We start from the raw sequence: 25829 nt of genomic DNA on the forward strand, positions 1-25829 counted from the left end.
TCCCTATTTCACAGATAAGAAAACTATCACATTTCTACTAGATGGAAAAGTAGGACTTGAACCCAGGTCTGTCAGTTTCTAAACACTGTGCTTTCCTTTTTTTTTTTAACCATTGTCATCTAGCCACTACTTTAATATTTATTTTTTTAATATTTAATGTAGATTGGACACAGCATGCTCAAGAATAGCTTTTCTATAATCATTTGTTCCTGACTGATTGCTCCTGACTATGTACTATTAACACTTCCCTTTGCCCACCTCCCATGGGTACGGTCTCAATAAAGATCAAACAGGTACAAGACAGTGCACAGTAAATTGTTCATAAATAAGAAAATCAAGGCATCTTTTTTCCCCAATATGTCTGGATAGAGAGAGAGAGATAAGGATATATATACACACACTTTTGAAATTTGTATTTTTATATATTTTATTTTTTTTCAGTATTAAGCTAATATTTGTATGCCAGGTATCCTTGCAGACCTGGTAAAGAAGCCAGAGAAGCTCCCGGCCTCCACAAGAGTTTATGTACATTAGGGGACAAAGTTAATAAACCAGTCAACAAATTATCATAAAACATAGAAACTTCAGTTAGTAGCACGTACAAAGTACACCAAAAAAAAAAATTAATCAGATCAGGAAATAGAGAGCGGTGGAAGTTAGAACAGCACTGTGTCAGTTTGGGTGCTTACGAAGACTTCTTGGAGGAGGTGACCTCTGAGCAGAGACATGAATACTATGAAGAACCAACTGGGGAGAGCTACAGTGCAAATGCCCTGAGATAAAAAGGAGATGGGGGAGTTCAGGGACAGCAAGAATGCTTCACAAACCCAGACCAACAGACAGCATTATATCACCTGGTAGCAAGCTTTTAACTTCCAAAGAGATTAAAATGCGATTAAAATCTCTATAAGAGCTGAGGCAGTCAGCCATTCTTTTGTTATTTATTTATTCACTCATTAATTTAACAGATAATTACTGTCTACTATAAAAGGAATATCTAATTAGATGATTTACAGAGCCATGTTCCCTACCATGGGACTCACAACCTAGGGGTCAATTCACCAATAGCATATCAAAACAGACTCCACAGAAAGAGAAGAGAAGCAAAGCCTCATGCTTGAAGACCCAGACAGAACCTTCCCCCAAAATCCAGAGAGTGCCAAGATGAGCTCAGTATTAGATTGCGCAACCCTGCAGGGTCAAGCTGATCAAGTGGTGTTCAGTCTTACACACTCTGGTTGGGATGCAGGAACATGTTCTTGAACCTCAAAGAAGCTAGAGTTCTATTTCTAGGGGCACTACAAGGTTTCAACCAAGGTTGAAAGGGGTGTGGGAAGTACATGCTGCAATAAGACACTGTGTAATGTAGAAAATTAGAGAGGTTCCCTACACTCTGGAGTCATATCACATATGACAGCATAGATAGGCCCAAGAGATGCTGAGATTCCCCTAATTAGCTGAGAATTCCAAGCCTCGGTGTTCTACTGTCTATAGCTGGAATGATAATGATGTTTCCCCAGCCATCCTCATTTACTCAATACTAGTTGAATGCTGGGCACCCACTGGGTACTGTCCCAGAGCAGTGAACAACACAGCTCCTGTCTTCAAGGATCTTATGTCAAAAGGGAGAAAACCTAGAAATAAACAGGGAATTACAAAGCAGGGTGATGTCATGAATAAGTATAAAGCCATCATGGCACTTAGGAAAAGAACACCATCTCATTCTGTGGGGTCAAGTAAGATGTCCTGTAGAAACTGATAACTAACCGGATCCAAGGGACAAGTAAGAGTTAACAAGGTGAGAAATGAAGTAGAAGGAGGGGGGACTATTCCAGTCCAAGGGGGGGGTGTGCAAAAGGTCAGAAGCAAGAAAGAGCAATGAGTTGTTCTGGGACCTGAAGTAGCTCCAAATGGCTGGAAGAGAGAGTGAAAGGGAGAAGTGGTACAGATGAGGCCCCGATTACAAAAGATGGTGAGAATGTTAAAGACCATTATCCTGAGGGCAATGGGAGCCTTTCAAGTTTGGAGCATGGGGATGGCATGACTTGACTTGTGTTTGATCAAGATGATGCTGGCTGCTGTGGGTGAATGTACAGGAGGGCAGAGTGAAAGCAGCAAGGGCAGGCAGCTCCCACAACCATGCAGGCAGGATGACTGTGAAGAGGCACCCAATATGACGGTGACTGGGCAACTTCAACATATGAATGGACAGACAACTACAGTTCATCCACACGATGTAATACTATTTGGCGATAAAAAGGAATGGACTCCTGGTACTCACAACTGCACAGATGAACCTCAAATGCATTATGTCAAATGAAAGAAGCCAGACCCAAAGGGCATATAAGTTGATTCCACTTACATGATATTCTGCAAAAGGCAAAATTACAAGGACAAAACAACAGATTAGTGGTTGCCAGGGGCTAAGGCTGACTGCAAAAGGGCACAAAGGAATTTTGCAGGATGAAGAAACTGTTGCATATCTTGATTACAGTGGTGGTCACATGACTATATGCATTTTTAAAATATTTTTAAGACTTTATTTTTTTAAGAGCAGATTTAGGTTCACAGCAAAATTGAAAGGAAGGTACAGAGATTTCCCATATATCCCCTGCACTCAAGCATGCACAGCCTCCCCATTATCAGCATCACTCACCACAGAGTACATTTGTTACAACTGATGAACCTACCCTGACACATCATTGTCACTCAAAAGTCCGTAGTTTGCACTATGGTTCGCTCTTGGTGTTGCACATTCTATGGGTTGGACAAATGTATAATAATGTATATCTACCATTATAGATCACACAGAGTATTTTCACTGGCCTAAAAATCCTCTGTGCTCTGCCTATTCATCCCTCTCCCCACCCCAACATTGGCAACTGTTCTTTTTACTGTCTCCATATTTTTGCTGTATGCATTTTTTAAAATTCATAGTTATATACCACCTATGTACCCCAAACAGGGCAATTTAACATATATAAATTATATATCATATTTTTTAAGTGACTAGACTAGACTAGTAAAAAATGCTTATATATCTAAAGATTAAACCACTAAAACTCAAATGAGAGGCAGAGCCCATGGCCTCCACCAGATGTTTCTGTACAATGTCCTCAGTGAGGAACACTCTCCAGTTGGGTTTGGGATCTTCAGGAGATGAGGGTAGAAGCTAGCTGGTTGATTGCTGAGCCTCCCTTGCCTCAGCTGTACATACAAAAAGAGGTGTGAAAGTCTTGAGGTCAAGTGTAAAATCCATGCATGCATACAAGACACCACCACCACCACCACGCATAGGCCCTGCTTAACTGTCCAGCCTCCTCTCAACTCTGCCCCACTGAAGTCCTTGAGTTGATAAGCTCCCCCAACTCCACACACTCTAGCTTGGCAAACATTTTGTCTTTTTCCCCCTTGCCCTGAAATGTCACAGATTTCCCTGAGACCTTCCCATCCCTGTCAAGGGAGCAAGCCCCTTCCCCTGCCCAGCTCCTGCTCTTCTGCTCTGGGCACCTGCATTTCTTCATGACCCTCCCTGCAACTATAGTCAGGTCATTAACTCCCTAACCATAAGCACAGCTTGACTTTTGTTTATTGACCGTCACTTTCCACTGAGGCTTCCTGGGGTCAAGGACTCCATCTCTCTCTTCTCCTGCTATATCCCCAGCCCCTATCACATAGTAGGCCTCAATACATACGTGTTAAATAAATCTCAGTCAGTAGCTCATTAAAAATATCAAGTCTGTAAAAGATATTTTGGAACATTTTCTTGATTCTTCTAAATGAGTAATTAATAGGGAAAGCAGGTGAGAAACTTCTGTAAGGCTTTTACAGAGAGAAGAAAGCCCCTTTCCCACTCATTTCCCTGACACACACGCAGCTGAAGTACTCAAGATAAGACACATGCAGGCAGGACCCGTTTACAGTTCAGAATGAGGCACTTGCCTAGGCTGTAGTCTTCACCTGAACTTTGCTCTGCTTGCTCTGAAATGAATGCAATTCATGATTTGCAGATTCAGTAAGAGGCCCAGGAATAATTTTCCAAGGCCCTGTTGGAACTCAGATAAGTGCTAGAATGAAAACATTTACCAACAGATTAAGGCAGTTTCAACATTTCCATTATAAACCCCTATTTTCAGGGACTTACATGATAAGCCAGCAGTAAAACTTAATTCTAAACTGAAACTTGCCAAATAATGATGGACTGTCTTCACAGATTTTTTTTTTTAAAGAAAGGGAGAGAGAGAGTCCAACCCTTAGCCACTTGTAAGTTACTGAATTGCCAAAAAAGAAAAACTGAAAAAGAGTTTGGGTGTTTCTTTAAATCATCCTTATAGAGAGAAAAAGTCTTTGTTTTCAACATTGATCTTGAGGACCAGTGATCAGATGAGACCACTACACAAACATGGGAAATGTTTTTATGGGAAAGTTGACTCAGGCAAAAAAGTGGGTCGACTTCCATCACCACAGTACACTGGGCAGCCATTTAAAAACAAGACAAATTTAACCTGGTCACATTTATTTGTCAGACTTAGTGTCCCAAGATGTAAGAAACAGCAACTCCTGCTGTTCTTTAGACACAATAAATTGAGCATAAACTATGCTCTTAGGTCCTGTAAGGCCCCAGAGAGAAAACCAGACTTTGAGAAATGTGGGCAGTGCATGCACTGTCCATTTTGCTTAAAAGAAAGTATAAATAACAGCCACACAATTCTAGCAATGTGCCCTTGGCCCAGACTGTAAAATCCCAGCATGTCTCCATCGAAGTTCAGAGGCAGCACAATTATGGATGCCCTATGGATAGTGTAATGATCACCATGAACTTGTTCACTCTGTGCAAAGCTACAGATTGCTTTCAGCAAGAAAAAGAAAAGGAGCTTGAAACTATGTGGCCATGTGGATTTTGTTCTCAATCCACTTTAGGCTTTAAATTAGAGACATTAAATAAAGAGCCGGTATTATGGAAAAAGGCAGTACAGTAAAGTGCAGGGTCAGCAAACTCTGGCCCGCAGGCCAGTTTCCAACCCACCACCTGTTTTTGTAAACAACATTTACTGAAACCCAGCCATTCCGTTTGTGTACATAATGTCTATACCTGCTTTACTGCTTTGTTACAAATGGCAGAATTGCGGAGTTGCAACACAGAACATCTGGCCCTTTAAGAAAATACTTGTTGACCCCTGAAGCAGTGGATATGAGATTAGATCTCTGTGTGACCTTAGGCAGTTAGCTAATCTCTTTGAGCCTTGGGTTCATCAACTGTAAAATGGGATAATAATAATAATACCTATCCCACAGGGTAATTATGGTGGCTAGAGGACTTAATGCAATTATAGAAAGCAAGGAGGGAAATGGGATTTTAAGAGCTGGCACCTGAATTTTATTTGGAGATAAAAATTGCCCTTGCTTAGGGAAATCGGAAATATTACATAGTCCTTTTCATATAGGAAAGACAAGGGGTTGGAGGTGTTGTCCACAGGGAGACAGAGAAGTACACTGAGACCTGAACTCCACCATACTCAAGTGGGCTGGGGCAAAGGTGTAAAGGAAGGTAGTTAGGCGAGCCAGGGAGAGAAATAGGCAGGAGACAGGGCTGAACAGTTTGGCAAGCTGTTGAAAGGAGCGGACAAAGGTAACCAGTCAGAAACTCCACAGGATGAGGCAGCACACACTTCGTGAAGAATCCGGAAGCCCGATGCTCCACTTTCTCAAGTCTGGCCTATTGTGGCCTGCTCTCCCACCTCAAAGTTTCAGGAAGTGCTGCTCACCCTCCCCATGCCCTGTGTGAGTGATAAGAATGGAAATTAAGTGGCAGGGTGGGGGTGGGGGAGCTGTGCTCCAAGGCTGGGTAGACAGAACAACCAGACCCACTGGGGGAAGGAAGTGTAGGCAAGCTCAGCAGCACCACAGGGGTGGAAATTCACAACTGAAGGGCATCCCGAGAACAGGAGGCTGTGAGGGATGCTGAGGACTCTTAAGAGGGATGGGCTTCTTACTAGATGTGGAATAGGACAAGCAAGCTGTATTAACTCATCTCAAAGGACAGGGTGACCTCAGATGGCATGTGAGTTATGCACATCAGGAACTTAGCATGAAGACTGACACATAAAACACTTCCCTGATCTTTCATATGCCCTTGCCAATATGATTACTGTTGCCGTTATTACTTACCAGGAATCAGAAAATGTGATTCCCATTGTTTTTCTGTCTCATGAGCTCAAATTCTTTAATTACTTCTAGACCTCAGCTTCCTCATCTATAAATATAGGCATGATAATAGCTGCCCTGATGACCCCACAGAGTTATGGAAGGGATCAAATGGGACATGTGCCCCATGAACATCCCAGTGTAATGTGGCATCATTAAGAAATAGTTGACTTTTTGGTAAAACATTAACCAGTCTGACCCCTTAAAACCAAAACTTCAAAGATCTTGAAGCAGTTTACATTTTCTCCCCTCTTAATTCCAGGCAATAAAACTGCTGACCCCCTCAGAGCTGCATTAGGAGATATGAAGAGGTAGACAGGCCAACTGCAGCTCATGGTCCTCCTTTTCCAATAGGCTGAGACCATTTAAAGTGCACCTTTAAACCATCTTGAACCTTTCCTTCAAGCTCCTACTAAGTTAAACTTTCCTAACAGCTAACAAGTATATGGCAATCATTATATCCACTTGGTTTTTAGAATGAAGATTACACTCCTTTGGGAAAACAGATGAGAAAAATATAAAGTCATCCTTGAAATAAAGTTGTATGTAGTACCTGCATCCTGACCCAGGGAGGTAGGGTTCTTTCTTCAGAGGATGTCAGGTAGTGTTTAAAGAGAAACAGCAGGCCTATGCCCACACGTGGCCCAAAGTGATGACCCTGCCTTGAATTAGAATAAGCAAAGCAAACATGGCTGAACAGGAGAAAGTGACTGCAAGGGTTTCAAAAGAAAAATTCAAGAGAAACTCAACTTCAAACCATGACAGCCAACTTTATTTCGAGATAACAAATGAGTGAAGCCCAGACATGGATCATGGTGAGTGAACAATAACATTGAGTAAATGACTAAATAAATGCCATTCATATATCCCTCCTCTCATTCCACTCTCATCACAATCCTATGGGGAAAAAAGTGTTTTTATTTTATCACAGAGAAAACTGAGGCTTGAAGCAGTAAATAACTGGACTAAGTCCACACAGCTAGTAGGTCACTGGTTCAAAATACTGTCGGTCAATAAAAATGCAGTCCGGCGCCTCCCGAACAATGGTTAAAATCAAATGATTTTGCCGATACCCAACCAAGCACGTAAGAAAAATGGGTGCAATGACATAATCAAAGCCTGTTTCCAGGACGTTCAATTTTTATTAAGTCATTCAAAATTGCCCTCATGCTTAGTATTTATACTTTTATACCAAAAAGCAATTAAGATTTGACGTGGGCAAAATGTTGGTCTTCAGAGGTTCCCAGCCCTCACAGCAGTGCGACGTAATCCAATACTCCAAGGCAGTGGCTCCTAAAGACAATGCTAGTGTTGAGTTACAGAATTCGGTACCTGGGGCGGGTGAGACATAAGCCCTCTGTGTATAAGGTATCAAAGCCCCACTAAACTTACACTGAAATGCCGAACACAGCAACACCGGCCTCCTTACTCAACATCTGCTCAACAGTTTGCCTCTCCACCCGCCAGCAAAGGGAATGTGATATGGCCTTCTTGCTATAAAGCCTGAGTAGGCTGAGGGAACAACCTGAGCGGGTGCATTCTAGATGGGATGGCAGTGTTCCCTGATGGGAAGGCAGACCTGGGGAGAAAAGACAGGCATTGGTTGCCTTCAAGTTTCAGAAATTTTCTCTCCCAGCAGAATAGCATATGAAGCAAGTCATTTTCCTCCCTTCCGAGGAGTGATTTCACTTTTTTCAGACAATAAAATTCATGGAAAGTGAAATGGTTTGATTATCTTTAGCACCAGTAAATTTTATTGTAATCCATGGCCAAATATATTTATGTCTGGTTCTGATACACAACCTTAGCTTCTATTGTGCCGAGGAAATTTGACTTAAAAGACATGAGTCGTCAAGTCTGCCCCGAAGAGCTCAAGCAGTACTTTTCCTACTAGAATGTCCTGCAGAAGAGGCGAGACGGACAGACTGCAGAGGTGATGGAGGCTGGCTTCCAAATCTGCCACTCTCCGGGGGCCCATCAGCCCCATCATGAGAGCACAACCCAGCTGCAGAGTCTTCTTATTTTCAGCAAATTCATTCCATCTCCACCTCTTGGCCCACCCTGCTCTGAGTCCCTCCCCTCTCTACCTGTGTTTGTCCCTCTGTGTTGAGAGCTGCCGTGTTGTGGTTGGTATTATCTGCCTATATTTCAACAACAGTGACAACAGGGGTGGATCCAGATTTTGCAGGGCCTGAATTGGGTGGTGGTGGGGGAGGTACTTGAAAAAACAACACAGAAATATCTTAATTTTGCAACACTTACCAAAACATATAAACAAGAGAGCACACTGCCAGGGCTTTGAAAGAGACTTGCAGAAGGAAGGGGCCATAATTTGAATCATTAGTTTTCCATAAGTAATAATGCACGCTTATTAAGCAACATCCAGAAAACCCTCAGATCATCCTGCCTTGCCAGGCTACGACCTTCACTGTTTGCCATGTGATAATCTTCCTTTCACCCGGAGTCAAACACTTGAAAACCTGTCCCTGAAGAACACAAGGTTTGGTCTGTTCCATTCCTAAGAGATAATTTATATCCATTCCCATAAGGGGAGAGAAGGATGACATGAAACGTCATTGGGTCTTTATAGCTTCCTCAATATCATAAAGGAATGCTTACTATGACTTTTTGAGGTTTCTCTTGGGAAACAGGAGAAATCTACTTCTCAATGCCTCAAATAAGAAAGGAAGAATTACAACTCAATGGCCCCGCTCACCGCCATCTCAGACAGAAGAGAGAGATGCAGGATCAACAGCACTAACCAGATCATGTCCTTGAGGCTGACCTGGAATAAATCTGTGCACTTGGGTTACATCAGTACATAAAACAGACAATGATCCCTGGCGCTGTGGAGCTTAGATTCCAGCAAAGGGATAAAGGACAATAAACATAATAAGTAAATGATAAGAGTGTATTGATAGGTGAACTATTACTGGTAAAAAAGAACAAGCAGAGCAAGTTAAGAAGGACAGACTGCTAAACGAGGGCAAGCAGGCCACAGTGCTGCATGAAGTGGTCAGGCAGCCTCACTGAGAAAGTGACAGTAGAGGTAAGGAAGTTACCCTTCTAATATGTAAAGTACCTAACGCCCAGCAAAGAAGCCGCTTAATAAATATTAGCTGCTGCTGTAAAATAAAATAATAATCATAACGATAACAACCACAAATACCTTCTTGGTCTTTTCCCCAGAAGGTCTGGCAAAGCTATAGAAGTACGTAATAAAGTTAAACATTTATTACTTTTCCTTGCATTATTCTCACACTAAATTCTCCTCTAAAAAATTGATTTCTACTTATCAGATACCCTCAAAGTGCTGTAATCAACATGATTTTCAGAGAAGCTCTTGTAAAACAAACCATCAATCCAGATTACAAATTGCTATATTAAGATATCCTGGACTTGGGGCGCCTGGGTGGCACAGCGGTTAAGCATCTGCCTTCAGCTCAGGGCGTGATCCCGGCGTTATGGGATCGAGCCCCCACATCAGGCTCCTCCGCTATGAGCCTGCTTCTTCCTCTCCCACTCCCCCTGCTTGTGTTCCCTCTCTTGCTGGCTGTCTCTATCTGTATCGAATAAATAAATAAAATCTTTAAAAAAAAAAGATATCCTGGACTTGATAATCAGCTGTCCTTCAATCATAATTCCCAATACCCAAACATATTCTATAAAGTGAAGACTATCCGGAAACCCACCCTGAACTCACCCCTCTCTTTCACACCTAAAGAGACACATATCCTGGCAGGGCATATGTACAGACCTATGACTGGTGTCCATAAGTGTTGCGACCTATGGACTTATTTCAAGGACTGGCTCTTGGGAAAAGTTGTGAAGTTGGAACATTTTACCTTCAGATTCACAAAATTGCTATTGCTCACCATACCGCTCTCCAGCTACCTGGTATCCAACAAGTGCCTGACAACTCTGCCATCACCCCTAATCTTTGCATAGGTGAAGTTTCTCAGTGCTCTGATTTGATGTGATGGTCAATTTTATAAGTCAACTTGGCTAGACCACAATGCCCAGATATTTGGTCAAACAGTATTCTGGATGTTTCTGTGAGAGTGTTTCTGGATGAAATTTACATAAAAGTCAATGGTCTTTGGCAAAAGCAGATTGTCCTCCATAATGAGGGTGTACCTCACCCAATCAGTTAAAGGCGTGAATTGAACAAACAGCTGATCTCCCCCAAGCAAGAGAAAATTCTCCAGCAGACTGCCTTGGACTCAAACGGAAATTCCTTCCTGAGACTCTAGACTGAAACCTCTTCCATCAGATTTTGGACCCACCAAGCCTCCTCAATCAAATGAGGTGATTCCTTAAAATCTCTTTCTCTGTCTCAGTCTCTCTCTTTTGTGTGTGTGTGTGTGTGTGTGTGTGTGTGTGTGTGTGTATACACACACATCCTATTGGTTCTTCTTCTCTGGAGAATACCAACTAACACATTTGGTCATTATTTCCCCACAATAGACACCTGGATCTGGGGCCTTCCTGCACTGCTCTAGCCAAAATCGTTTTCTAAAGATAGAAAACCATTATTTAGATCACATCCTTTCACATTATCTGATACTAGTCTTTCATTGAACTATTTCCTTTGAACTATTTTGCAACCTGGTAAACTGTAGATAACTCATAGTAATGAAAATAATTCTTGTTTATAATCATACAAATTCTGACCTGTGTGGTAGAGGTTATATTTACTCCCCTCCACACTTGGGGAAAACCAGTTTCACCCCCATCTGCACACCCATTTCAATATTTTTTTAAAAGATTTTATTTATTTATTTAACAGAGAGAGAGACAGCCAGAGAGAGAGGGAACACAGGCAAGGGGAGTAGGAAAGGAACAAGCAGGCTCCCATCGGAGGAGCCTGATGTGGGGCTCGATCCCAGGACTCTGGGATCATGCCCTGAACTGAAGGCAGACGCTTAACGACTGAGCCACCCAGGCACCCCCATTTCAATATTTCTGATCTACAAATATTTTTGCTCTCCAGGTTCTCTCGCAGGTTCTAACATCTGCCTGATTCCTTCACTGATTAATGAGTTAAGTAAAATCTTTAATGCACATTCACTTTATATCTGTATCAGAGTCATAATATTACCATTTTTTTAAAAATTATCTCTGAATAGGTTCTGTCTCTTCTGATATAACAGGAATTTCTTTTTTTTTTTTAAGATTTTATTTATTTATTCGACAGAGAGAGAGACAGCCAGCGAGAGAGGGAACACAAGCAGGGGGAGTGGGAGAGGAAGAAGCAGGCTCATAGCGGAGGAGCCTGACGTGGGGCTTGATCCCGGAACGCCGGGATCACTCCCTGAGCCGAAGGCAGACGCTTAACCTCTGTGCCACCCAGGCGCCCCAGGAATTTCTTAAGTACATTTAAGATGTTTGCTGAATGAATGAACAACTGAATGAATGAAATAACGATTGAACATACATTTTCTCCAAGAGTATATAGGGATACTATATGCATAGATAGTAATTAAGAATAAAAATCGTACTTGAGTTCATGACATATTACTGTTACGTATCAGCTACATCACTACTGTAATTCTCTATACCTCATTTTTTCCCATCTGCAAAATGGAGGCAGAAACTCCCCTCAAGGGTTGTCAATAGGATTAAAATAAATAATCCATGACCAAGGCTTAGCACTATGCATGGCAGCTCTGTAAGTATTCAATAAATTGTACCAATTATCACCATTTTTAAACAGGTTGACCATTTGGACAATTGTGCACAGTCTATCTTTCTTCGAGCAGTCCCCAGAGTGCCCCATACCCAACAGGTGCTTCATAAAGTCTAATGACAGTGGTGGTGACCACAACAGTACCAAAGCCTCCCGGCCTGCCAAGCTTAATAAAGTGTGTTATCCATTCTTCCAGACCACTGCTGGAGATGTTACAGCCTGACCTTCTATTGATCCCAACATCGTCCCAATGGACCTTGTTCCATTGTAATTTATTACAACAGCCAAATTGAATCCACATGACAGTGTTCAGAGCCAATTCTCATTGAGGTTCTCCCCATCCCCTGCCCCCGCCCCCACAGCCCCCAAAGATTTGTGGAGACACTGAATTAGATGATTTACTCAATTCCAGATATTACAGCTATTGAATTCCTTTCTTTAATCTTGCACGTCCACCTAGAAAACGATAAAGATGGCCTGGCATGATTTGTTCTGTACTCTCGTAAATTTATTATTAATGTGGAGTCAGTAACCTTTACTTGCCTGCTTAGTTCTTCCCAGCCATGGTCTTTATCTTGAGGAATTCAAGTTGCTTGTTGCTACTGACATCTCCTATATTCCTCAAGCCTTTACTCTCAGTTAGAAAGAAGCAAGTCCGGAAAGATAGCTCTCTGGCTGCAGGCATTACTGTACATAAATAACAACAGGGACTAAGCAGACCCTACATGCAAGTTTGCCAAAAGATGTCTGAGCAAATTAGCGCCTCCCATGCACTGTGAGGCAATTTTAATAGCTAAAATTGACATTCTTGATTTTTCCTTCCCTGCAACAGAGGGATGGTGTCTCAGGCCCTTTCCCTGTCACAGCTCATCGCTTTTGTAAGCATTTTGGACATTATTTTCTACCTTCTTCCTCTCTCCCTGGGCTAGACTAATCCACTCTGACACTCCAATTGGGAGACTTATCTAACCAAAATAGTTTGTCAACTACCATAACACTTAGCACAGTCTCTGTTTAGTTCCCATATCCTTGATCATAGAGACTCTACAGAAGGAGAGAAGGGACTTTCAGAGACGAATTATTCAAAGAAAAAAGAACACCTAGTTTAAAATTCTAAGAGGAGGTCTGGTGGTACTGATGTGAAAAAAAACATATAAGCCACACAGAAATGTACAACAAATGCTTGAACTATAAACGAAAGTGAAATACCAAACCAAAGACACAATTACAGTTCCTCAAGAACTGTTTCCAAAGAGTTTAGACTTGAACATGGCAAATATCCTATATTTCCTTATGATAACTGCCATGTTTACCACAGATTTAAGTCAAAGATATTGTAAACAGAGCAAATATATACATTACTTCAGACACTGAACTACGTTCTGTATCTGTGACATTCAGTCAACTGCTATGAAAATTTTTCTAAAGAAAGGTTTAAAATAAGACAAAAGAAAATATGCAGATATGCATATAGGTATAAACATGCATTACTGTGACCAACCTAAATTAGTGAATAAATGTTTCATGCTATTTATAGAAACTTTTTTCCACATTATAAAACATAAATCTAAATTTTCCTTAAGGTTAAATATTTATTTTATTCATTGCATTATGTAATAAAAATGGATAAATATTCTATATAGATTTAAGAAATTCCATTTTTTCCATTTTTTTTAAGTTTTTATTTAAATTCCAGTTAACACACAGTGTCATATTAGTTTCAGGTGTACAATATAGTGATTCAACCCTTCCACACATCCCCTGGTGCTCATCACAAGTGCCCTCCTTAATCCCCATCATCTATTTAAAAGAGATTCTATTTTTAAAAACCTAATTTGACTTTTAAGAAAGAAAAACCAATTTTGTTATTTCTTTTAAAGAAAGATATATAATATAGTACTTACATGTAAACTAATTATTTTTTAAAAAGTAGTGCTGTGCCTTAACAAATAAATGATTAAACAGGATAAATAACAAACAATAAGAGGGTTTTCTAATTCAGGCTTGAGAGCAAACCATATGCCTCTGCACATTTCAGAATCTAGTGTGAGCTTTCTAAGGGAATCTGGTGCTCACTAAACTCACATGTTTAAAGGAATAGGCCATGAAAGAAAACACCTATGACACCTGCTGGCCACTCTCCAAACCAGTGCTGACTATGAATGCTAGGAAATGGAGGTAGATTGACACAAATTCACCCCTATTGCAAAATAATAATGACAGAAAGTCCTTTCTTCTTATTCTAAACACAAAAAAAGTGCTGGTTTGTTTTCCTTCTAAAAATAATTTAATGTCATCCTTTCAACACAATATATCAGACCCACACACACACACACACAAACTCCACACCCCTTTCCCTACCCTTCAGGAACTTTTCCTCTAGTCCATCACCAGAATGATTTCCCCTTTCTCACTTCCAATGTAACTTTGCTAGTTTAGCATCAAAGCTCTAGATTCTGGTCTTAACTCTGACTGGAGCTCACCTGGGGAATGTGTGTGATTTCTGGCTCTTGGAATCCTCACCTTCTCAACTAAAGCTAAGTTGAACTAGGCTGTCTATCCAGTGTTCTTGGGTGCTAACATTCTGCACTGTCACAACTCTGGCTTCAGGATAACCTGCCAGATAAAAGACCTGGGTGGTTATGATACAGAATGTTTCATAAATAATAGGATTTATCTTTAGAATGAACTATTGATAAAGGCTGTAACATGGATGAATTTCAAATGCATTATGCTAAGTGAAAAAAGCCGGATGCAAAAGGCTCTGTACTGTACAATTCCATTTCTTTTTTTTTTTAAAGATTTTATTTATTTATTCGACAGAGATAGAGACAGCCAGCGAGAGAGGGAACACAAGCAGGGGGAGTGGGAGAGGAAGAAGCAGGCTCATAGCGGAGGAGCCTGATGTGGGGCTCGATCCCATAACGCCAGATCACGCCCTGAGCTGAAGGCAGACGCTTAACTGCTGTGCCACCCAGGTGCCCCTGTACAATTCCATTTCGATGACATTCTAGAAAAGGCAGAACTATAGGGATAGGGATTGCCAGGGACTGGGGGCTGGGGAGAGGGGTTGACTGCAGAGAAGGCAGCACGAGAGAGGTTTCTGAGAGGACAGAACTGTCCTTTATCATGATTGTGAAGATGGTCACACAACTCTATACTTTTATCAAAACCCAGAGAACCGTATAACACAAAGAGTGAATTTTACTGCAGGTAATTTAAAAATCAATTTAAAATGATCTTTATGAAGTAATTCCACTTTGTTTCCAAGCTCTTTAAAAGAGTTGATGGATCCAGCATTAAATTCTGATTTTATATAAAGTAATAACTTTGTTGTGTACCAAAAGGGCTGGGCACTTTGTTCATTCAACAAATACCTCTTGAACACCTAGTCTTCTCAGAAGAATTGAGACTGAAAGTGAGAATGTAAGCTTATCCTCATTCTAAAGATAGGGAAAATGAAGCAGAGAAAAACATAAGTAACTTGCCTACGTTTAAAAAGCCCATAAGCTGAGCTGTCACAGTTCATGTTCTTAACAAACTGAATCTACAGACACATGCATGTATATGTACATGTATATGTGTATATGTTTATGTATAAACTTTAAAAAACAAAAATAGAGTTGTACTGTGGTGGTGAGGGTATGAGAAAATAGGCATTTTCTCTGATCATTTTCTATGCATATGTATCGGAGGCAGTTTATCTCAATTAACAAAATAATGTGAATCTCTTTCTATGTCCTTGAATATTCTTCTATAGTATAATTTCTATTGGCTGAATTTCCATGTAGGCAAATATCATCATTTATTTAGCCACTCCTCTACTTTATAATATTTTCACTGATCAGCCAAAAAGAAAAAAAAAATTAAAGAACTAGCTATGAACAAGGCTGTGGTTAAATCTATGCCTACCTCCTTAATTTTTCCTTAGGATGAATTGCTAGGTGAAGCATAAGTAAATGGCAGCTTTGGTCAACTGCCCCACATTTGTCTTTTCTCAGCTACCTGACATTTTATACCTGCTTCTATCTCTTTCAAAGAACGTTTCCTGCAACCTCTAATGAAAAGTTGGTAACATGGAATGGTAGCAAAGGATCCTTGCCCACCTGGCCAACCTTGTCTATGCCTCAAGCTATTCACAAGTTCACAAATATTCATAATTTGGAAAAAGCCTCAGTATATGTATGATACCCTTCATACGTTTTTGTAAGTCCGAGTATCATATGTGACCTAAAGAATGTAACTTCATATTTCAATGCTACAGAAAGAAATATCTCTATCCCAAGTCATATGACTTCTCCTAAGTCATTCAGTACCATTCATTTGAACATATCCTGTTTGCTTAGCTTTGCCCCATTCAAAATTTACTCACAAAAAAGCTACCAGAACGCCATAGAACTTGGGAAGACCTCACCCTTGGGAGCAAATGATTTACTTCCCATTGTCTGAAGAACGTCTGAGGCAAATAGTAAGTAAAGCCCTGAAAAGAAGTACACTTTGTTGAACTCCATCAAATATTTGGAATATATTTTTTAAAAATTTCAGTTGCCAAGAAGGTTGTTAAATGGTAGAATTGCCTCTAAGCTATAATAACTTGTGATCTACACCAGAGCTTATCAAACTATACCTCATGGGCCAAATCTGGCCCACACGCTGTTTTTGTAAATAAAGTTTTATTGGAACAGAACCATTCCTATTGGTTTACTTGCTTTGAACCGCACCAATATGTTGGACAGACTTGTTTATTCTTCTATTACATTTCAATTTTCCAACTAACACTTATTAAGCACCTGCCACATGCCAAGCACTGTGCTTGGTACTAGGAATAAAAAGATAAGTAGGACCCAGTTACTTCCTCTGCTGAGCTCAGCGTTTAATAAGGAAACAGACACAAACACAAAACATCACATTTTAGAAATCTTATTTATGCAATCTGAAATAGTACAATCTGAAAACTAATAAGGGCTCACTCCTATATTTTGAAACAATGCAAGTCCCCCTACAACTATAAAAATTCATCAAAACTCCCATGGTTTCTAAGCTGAGCAGTCAAAGGCAGTGGAAACTGCTTTTATTATAGTTACAAGCCATACCACTTTAGTGGGCCAACACTCCTTGTCAGTATCCTGTGAACTCTACTACCATTTAACTTGCCTCTGGATTTCTGTAAGAGATTTATTACTACTGAACAGTTATATTAATATGCATTTGTATTGGTTTTCTCTTGCTGTGTAACAAAATACTATCAATTTAGTGGCTTAAAACAACTTCCACTTATCAGCTCACAGTTCTGTGGGTCAGAAGTCCAGAAGTCCAGCACAGTCTGGTTGGGGTCTCCGTTCAGGATATCACAAGGGTGAAATCAGGGTGTCAGTCAGAATGAGTAATTATCTGGAGAATCTACAGAAATATCCACTTCCAAGCTTATTCTTGTTATTGGCAAAATTCAGTCTCTTATAGTCTCAGGATTGAGGTCCTTGCTTCCTTGCTGGATGTCAGCAGGAAACACTCTCAGCCCAGGGGCTGTCCAAATTACTTGCCACATGGCTCTTTCCATCTTCAAGTCAACAATAAAGAACGTCTCACACAGTGAATCCCCCTCATATTTTGAATCTCTGACTTCCCTATCTCTGACCTTAGGACCCAGATTTAAAAGGTGCATGTGATTAGGTCAAACCCAGTTAAATTATATGCATTTCTTAAAGTCAACTGTGCCATATGACATCATCTAATTATTGGTGTTGAATCCATCATATATATTCATAGGTCTGGGCATTATTCAGGAAATACACACCAGAGAGGTAGGAAATCAGGGGGCCATCTTAGAATTCTACCTACCATAACACTTTGTTAGAATTGTAAATTACTTTTATAAACTCTAATTATATTATCCAAGAGCTGATTACATGTTGGTGTTATTGCTGGTTCTCAAAAATCAGCAAACTAAAAAGGAGATAAGTGTGATAAAATATTATGATGAAGGCCCCAAACTGCTATACACTGTGACATTAATCTAGAATTCAGTTTCTGTGAAAAGCAGTTATATCTTTTTAAAGCAGTTATATCTTTCAGTTTGCAAAATGTAGAGTATAATCAGGTAAGGATAAAGCAAAAAAAAAATGACAAGGAGACTGCAATATCAGTACATTATTAAGGTGCCCCTTACCACAATGACTGTGGCATTATATGCCCCAAGAACATATCATCCCTAATTTACATTTATTCTTATGGGAAACTTAGACCATATAAAAGTTGTGAATTAGGAACTTCTCTCTACAATACAACATGATAATTGCTAATACGGATATGCGCAAACTCCTCACAGCAAAGTAGAATTCATTGCCAAACACGGGATAAGTAAAAAAGACAGACAGAAAAATTTCCTTCCCACATAAATAAGGTTGATTTAAATCAAATGGCCTGGGGAGTATGTGGGAAGAAAAATGGAATCATCTCCAGACTGAAATATGTGAAGGCTCAACTACCTCTAATCCCATATCACAAAACAACAACAGCTGGCAGCTGAGATTGACAGATGTGTCAAGATGCCTGTACCCATTAGGGTAGCAGCCACTGTCAGGGCACTCTAAGCATTTTTATTTTAAATCTTCAAGGGATTTTGCAGGTAATTATAAACAAACCTTTAAAAAATCCATCATGCTGAAATGGAGTACAGAAAATAAGATCTTAACCCAGAAGCAAATATTTATTTAAAAGAGAATTTGCCTCCCCTGGCTCAGGATCAGCTCTCTCATTGAATAAGAATCAGTTCTCAGCATGATCTGGCCCTGAACTGCATTTTGAAATAACACAGATAATCGCTCCTGCCACTTGCAAGTCACAAGGGACTAGAAGAGAATATTTATAATATGGAAGTCAAAATGACTCTCAAACCTTAATTATAAAATACATTTTATTGCTAGAAGACATAAAGAATAGAATAGAAATAGTAATTTCTAACTGTGAAATTTTTTCCCCAAATGGGGCAGGAGAGTGTGGTCCATCTATATTAAATTACTTTTACTTCTAATTCCACCAAATGCCCTGTGCTGCCTTTTCCAGTCAAGTCTTTACAAATGCTATTCTCACTGCTTTGACTGGACAACACCTCCTATCCCTCAGCTCTTGATTTAGTCATCAACTTCTCCAGAAGTCCTCCTTGGCCCTCTCTACTCCCAATAGGTGAGGAACCCCCTCCTATGTGTACCATGTACCTGGCTGACATTGCACACAGCACACACTGCCCTGTAATTGAATCTTTAGTGTTTTGTGTTTTTTTTTTCTGAGTGTGAGCTCCCAGAAGGCAGAAATTATATTTTCTTCAGTAGCCTATGTAACCCCCAGTGTCTGCAGAGCATCCCGACCATTACAGATGCTGAATATGTTCTGTTGGATGACTGGATGGTACACAGGAAGGGAAGGCAAGCTGGACAGAATAAGGCAATGGTGCCCAAGGCCTCAGATGTCATCATCAATGTCATCTCTAAGAGAAGGGCAACTTCAAATCCCTTAGCAATCCCCACGAAAAAGAAGGCCGGTGAATTTACTGTTTCATTAAGAAGCATAGGTTTACCAAAGAGGCCAGCCACATCTCTACTCAAGAGATGCAAAGTGACCTTCAAAACACCACTTCATTGGAACACAATGGACTTCTTGCCAATAGGATCAATTGGTTAAAATCACCAAGCTGGTTTTTACCTAGGTCATTGCTAACAATGGGCTAATATTGCCAAGAATAGGAGGCACACATGCTTCATGATTACTTGTCCTGTGAAATTTAATTAGTACTAGAAACTCTGGCATCAACTTCAAGCCATGATAAAGATACAGTACATTAAATGATGCCAGAACAAAGATGTTCTGCTTAGACCCAACAATATGCAAACACCAATAGCCACACAAACACAGAATACATGTAGAGACTTTGTTATATAATGTAGTAAGTTAGGATTTTCTTATATTTTCTAGACTGAAGAAGGCACTGTTCAAAAAAAACTGGCAAATCACAAACACTAATCTAGACAATTTATTTTAATTGCAAATATTTAAGCAACATATTAGTTAAAGCTCCAGTCAGTCCAAATGACTAGATAAAATATATTAAAAAATATATTAAATGTGAATTCAGAAATTAGAGTTTTAGCCCCAAAGGCAAAGTCAAGCACATTTTAAAAAAATAGCCTTAAAGGTCACTTTTCCAAACAACTAGAATGCTGGCATTTAGCCAAAGAAATTTAAATTAGGTGATACCTGCTGGGTGACCCACCACTACTCTGTCCAAATAAGATTTTTTTTTTCTATTATAAATTCCCTATACCATAGCTGACCAGCACCTCTCTCTAAATTAGTTGATATGATCAGTGTGGTCAAAACAGTTTCAATAATTCTAAAAATGTTAATAATTCAAGAATGCTATATGTACATCAAAAATATAAAATAGTTCAAAATCATACATACTCATATGCACACATACAAGATGTTTACCTCTGTAAACTTCTTACAATGATGCCAGAAAAAGTGTAGCTAAAAATGTTAATCATATTAGCTGAGATAGTATTCAGAGATATTGGAGAGAAAAATGCCAGTTATACAAAGTAAAAATCATTTTAAGGAATACTATTTCAAGAAAGAGCCAAGATGGGTTGGACAGTCCACACATGGGAAGAAATGGACTGCTGTAGAGTCCTTTCGGCCTGGGTAACTATTGCTTTGGAGGGCAGGCGATGTCTCTTGTGCATTGCAGGATGTTTAGTAGCACCCCTGGACCATACCCATCAGATGCTTATAGCAATCCCCCTGCTGTGACAACCAAAACTATCCCCAGACATTGCCAAATATTCCTGGGGTGGGAAGGCTGTAAAGTGCCTGCCAGCTGAGAACCCTGCTTTAGATCCACAACCACCCTGGTTGCAGCTCCAACCCTTGGGTGCCAGCCCAGTTCCTGGCTTTAGATGCAGAGTGAGCCCACCAACACTGGTAGGTGGGCAGCTTACTTCAAGGTGGAGCAGCCTCCCAGACTAGCTCCTCTTGGGACTAGGTGAGGAGTCTTCCAAATCATGAATTCATCTGTGACTCATCCAAGAGAGCTGCTTAGAAGACTCTAATCACCTTTTGAGGTCTTGTTCCTTTAAGCCAACTACCAAAACAAAGTGAAACTACTGTGATAGCAAAAATGGTGCAATCCTTTGAAAACAAAGCAGCAAAACAATCCAATTGCTTAAAATGATACATGAAGAATCTCACCGGGGAAAAATAAACAGAAACTAAAGGTCATCACAATCTTTTTTCTAAATATAGCTTAACATATATATTAACATATTTTTAAATTCCTGAACTGATGTCGTATTTTATTAATTTAATTGGTTTCCTACTTTTCATCACACTATTGAGTAACTTCATCTCTGTTGGTTTGGTATTAAATATAGACATCCTTGTATGTTAACCTCAGGTAAATTGCTCAAATTATAGTTTAGCTAATCTCTAAAAGTTAATGATCCCACTTGCCTCATGAGTGGGGCAGGATCACAAAACAGAAAAACACCAGAATAATGTGGTGGTTAAGAATAGCTCCATCACTTCCCTGCTGTGTGACTTTGGGCAAGTTACTCTTTAAACCAGTCTCTTATTTTAAAAATAGGGAGTATGGTAGTACCCATGTGCCATTAGGTTTGTTATAAGGACTCATAACCTAATGGTGCAAAACTCTTAGCACAGTGTCTGGTGTATAGTAAGGGCTCAATCAGCAGCAGATAATTCTTTTGTTATAAAAAATTATCATTTGCATGGTTATAATTAAAAATGGTCATGAATAATCAATAATTTCATTTTATCACTCTCACCAGAATACCATGCCTCTGACAATCCAATAAGTTAGAAGTGGGAACTGGAGGAAGAAGCAGTATTCTCTGCAGAACAAGACAGTATTCTTCATAAATGTCACATTTTCTTTTTATTAAAAAGGAAAAGGAAGCAAGAGTAGCTAAGTTCCCTTACTCAAGCCTTAACCCCTTTTTATCTTGTCAGGGTAATGGACCCAAAGTTGGAGGTGTTATATGTGGGTAGGACAACAGTCATTTCCCCATTCTGTTTTACTATCCATGGGTTGGTTCTATCTTGCAGCCTACATAGAACATAGTGTACTGGGAACAATGAGTGAGTCTGACATTTCACTGGGGCAAAAGACTCCTCTCATAGCTAACAATATTCGTGGGCCAGGAGTGGATCTCAAAGCGGTTTCTCTTCTCCCAAGTCCTCATTCATTCAGAATTTGCTGATATAATTTATTCACCCAATGTATATTGATTGAGGATCATCACCTGCCAAGAATTATGCAAGGAGCTAGAGGTATCTTGATGACTATGGTTGGGGCACTCACGGAGATTAGCTGTGGGAGGGAAGCCAACATTCACTAAAGGGATGCAGAATTTCAAACTGAGCCAAGAAACAGTTCTTTAAAAGTGTAAAACCTCTCCCAGCCTGCCATGTCAGCAAAGACTTCCCCGAGTAAGTGACACAAGAACTGAGTGGAAATCTCTTGGAATCACATTTCCCAGTTTCTTTTTAGGGCAGGTCTGGTTAGATCCTGCCGATGAGGGGCATCTGTGTGAAATCTGGAGCTCTCTCTCAGGACTTTAAATCTTAACCAACAGTGTGATGTAAGAGCACCAGGAGGAGGGTGAAAGGGCAGCCATCAGCAGAGAAGATGCCTGACCAGACATTCCTGGTTATGAGATCACGGCACTCTCTCCTTTCTCTTGGTCTCCTACAGCTGTCCTGGTTCTTGATCACTCCTAATCTGGTTCTACCAGCCAGATACTGGGGCTTTAGATATCCTTGCCGTAAATTCCCTTTTGCTCAAGGTAGTCAGAATTAGCTTCTGCTGTTTGCATCCATCAAGCAGTTTGCTTCTGGTAATATACCATGTTGCTCTCCATTATGCATGTCTATCTCTCCAACCAGACTGTCAGCTTCCTGAGGACTGGAGAATGCCTTATTTCCCTTTGAGTCTCTAGGACCTAGAGTAGTGACTGACGTACACATAGGAAAACATTCAGTAAATGCAAAAAGAATATGATTTCCCATATGTTCAAAAAATAGGTGGTTTGCTAATAATAAATATAAAAGTGCAACTGGATTTTTAGCACCAAGAAAGAGCTCAGTTCAGTCAAAAAGTCCTCCGTAACTTACACCAACTTTACGCTAACATGGAAATCTCTATGTTCTATAATCATCTCCTCGGATACTGTTTTTTGATAAACTTCATGAAGAAACCCAGTATGCTAATGACCATACTCCTGTAGCATCCTTACCTCTGAGCTTATCATCATTCAGAATTTTCACCGCCACACTTCCAAATTGGTAGAACAGAGCTGCTGAAGTGGGCATGTCCATAGGCGCCACCCCCAGAAGCCAGTTCCACTCACCTCTCCTTGCCCTTTCCAACCCACAGGGCAATCCATGAAGCCCAATAGACAGCTAGTGAACTTGGGTTTCAGAGAAATCACCATCTGTTTTTCTCCCCCTAATAAATAAAGTACCTCTGTTCTATAAAGTGGGACTGAGAACTAGAATGAAAATGGAGATAGAATTTTTGTCCAATTTAATGGCTTTTTAAAAATTTCTTGGGTAGTAAGTTTATGTTGCATGAGCTACATAGCAGTCTGAATTTGATCTGGTTCAAATAATGCTACCATGTCCTATAATCCTGGGCATTATACACTTTCCAAATGTACAATGTCATCAAGGTTTTATGACATTTCCAACAAAAGCTCAATAGTCAGGTAGCACTTCATCAGCCGAAGTCTGAATTCAGGTATGAGAACAGAATGCAAAGTCTGCAGCTTGAAAACTGTATTGCTCCTCTGACTTCAGCGTCACAGCCATAAGCGGATACTCCACTGAACAATTTTCATACATGCATATTTTTGTCCCCTACTAAAAGAACTCCATATCTGGGAAGTATGAAGTAGAGACAAAAATATAGCAGTAGAACCAAAAATCCAGGCTCAATGACTGCTGTTTTCCTACAAAAGCTTGCTCAGAGATATTCTGTCACCTGGGGTTCTCTGTTTATTCAACTTTACTTCCTTCCTCAAGTAACAAAATGCTTAGAGCATTGTGTCCACACCTGCTGCCTAGACATGTGACCCATTCACATGACTCATGGAGGACACAAGATTTCTGAGACCCAGGGCTCTGAAGGCAAAACTGACAGATACGAGGTGCAAGCCTAGCTTCACCAGGTTAAACATGGCTATGAAAGGAGCATACCCATTTCTACTGGCATCAAAATACACTGCTCATTGCCAAAGAGTCTATAAGAAAGAAATATTAAGTAATACTACATGTCTGACATTGATATAAGTTTATTATTTCTCCCATGCCAACACACCCTAATCCAAAGCTTATGCTGTTCCAATCCAGGCCTGCCCTAAAAAAGCCAATTATGCTGAATGTGGTCAAAACTTGAAGGAGTCTCCAGTCCCAAAGACAATGTTTCATTGGCCCATTGGCTTCTGTATTAGGTTCCATATTTTGAGTAGGTTTCTGAAATGTGTGCATTACTTCTTTGGGTATTATCTCTCCTTTACATTGCGGGTATAATAGAACTCCTGCCCCTTCGCTATGTTGCCAGTGTATTATTTCCTCCTCAAACGGATTGGTTAACACTCAGTGAATAAAGCTTGAAGCTTAAGAACCTCTCCGAATACACATGAAATATTTCCTAATCCATTATCTACGTTGTTTAAATAAGTATGGTTATAATCATGTTGCCCAAAGGAGCCATAATATACAATTGGCTTTGTTCTAGAACTTCCAAACTAGTTCCCAAACCTTTAAGCTTTACTTTTGGGGCAAAGTATAAAATTTTGCAAAATGTGCATATCAGCAAATGTCATTCGTCACTTAAACACTGAAAGTACCTTCCCAAATTCTTTACCGAGAACATCAATGCCATTTATTCCTCAAGAATAACAGGGGCGCCTGGGTGGCACAGCGGTTAAGCATCTGCCTTCGGCTCAGGGCGTGATCCCAGCGTTCTGGGANACTTTACCGAGAACATCAATGCCATTTATTCCTCAAGAATAACAGCACTTAGTCTCAACTCCTCGTGAAACAAGCAACTGTGATGTTCTTCATTGATTGACACCTGGTGTCATCATCATAAAACTTGAAGTTCATCATTGGCCATCAGGGAAATTCAAATCAAAACCACACTGAGATACCACCTTACGCCAGTTAGAATGACAAAAATTGACAAGGCAAGAAACAACAATTGTTGGAGAGGATGTGGAGAAAGGGGATCCCTCCTACATTGTTGGTGGGAATGCAAGTTGGTACAGCCACTCTGGAAAACAGTGTGGCGGTCCCTTAAAAAGTTAAAAATTGAGCTACCCTATGATCCAGCCATTGCACTACTGGGTATTTACCCCAAAGATACAGACGTAGTGAAGAGAAGGGCCATATGCACCCCAATGTTCATAGCAGCATTGTCCACAATAGCTAAATNTTCCATGCTGGTAACAAATGGGAGTTTAAAAAAAAAATCAGAGGGCATTCTCCACATCTGGATCCCCTACAATAGAAAAAATGAGTTGCTAAAGGAAAAAAGGAAAGAAGGGCCCTAGACAGATCAAGCATCTTCTGTGTTAGGTGACTGTAGTCATAACTTATTATATATTCTCTCACTGATTCCAATTAAGTAATAGGTGCAAACGTTAGTCTTTCCCCACCAAAAAGAAAAAAAAATCAGTGTGGGTTCAGCAAAGTAAGATGTACTAAAATNGCGGGGAGTGAAGCATGAGAAACTGTGGACTCTGAGAAACAAACTGAGGGCTTCGGAGGGAAGGGGGTGGGGGAATGGGATAGGCTGGTGATGGGTAGTAAGGAGGGCACGTATTGCATGGTGCACTGGGTGTTATACGCAACTAATGAA

The 25829-nt window shown here is 40.2% G+C and overlaps 1 protein-coding gene across 1 annotated transcript in view; it reads right to left on the reverse strand.

Moving 5' to 3' along the window:
* Positions 1–25829, reverse strand: part of ERC2 (ELKS/RAB6-interacting/CAST family member 2) — a 919611-nt gene that overhangs the window by 522351 nt on the left and 371431 nt on the right. The gene's annotated exons all lie outside the window — the stretch shown is intronic.

Source organism: Ailuropoda melanoleuca, chromosome 4 (assembly GCF_002007445.2).
Source record: "Ailuropoda melanoleuca isolate Jingjing chromosome 4, ASM200744v2, whole genome shotgun sequence".
Classification (NCBI taxonomy): Eukaryota; Metazoa; Chordata; class Mammalia; order Carnivora; family Ursidae; genus Ailuropoda; species Ailuropoda melanoleuca.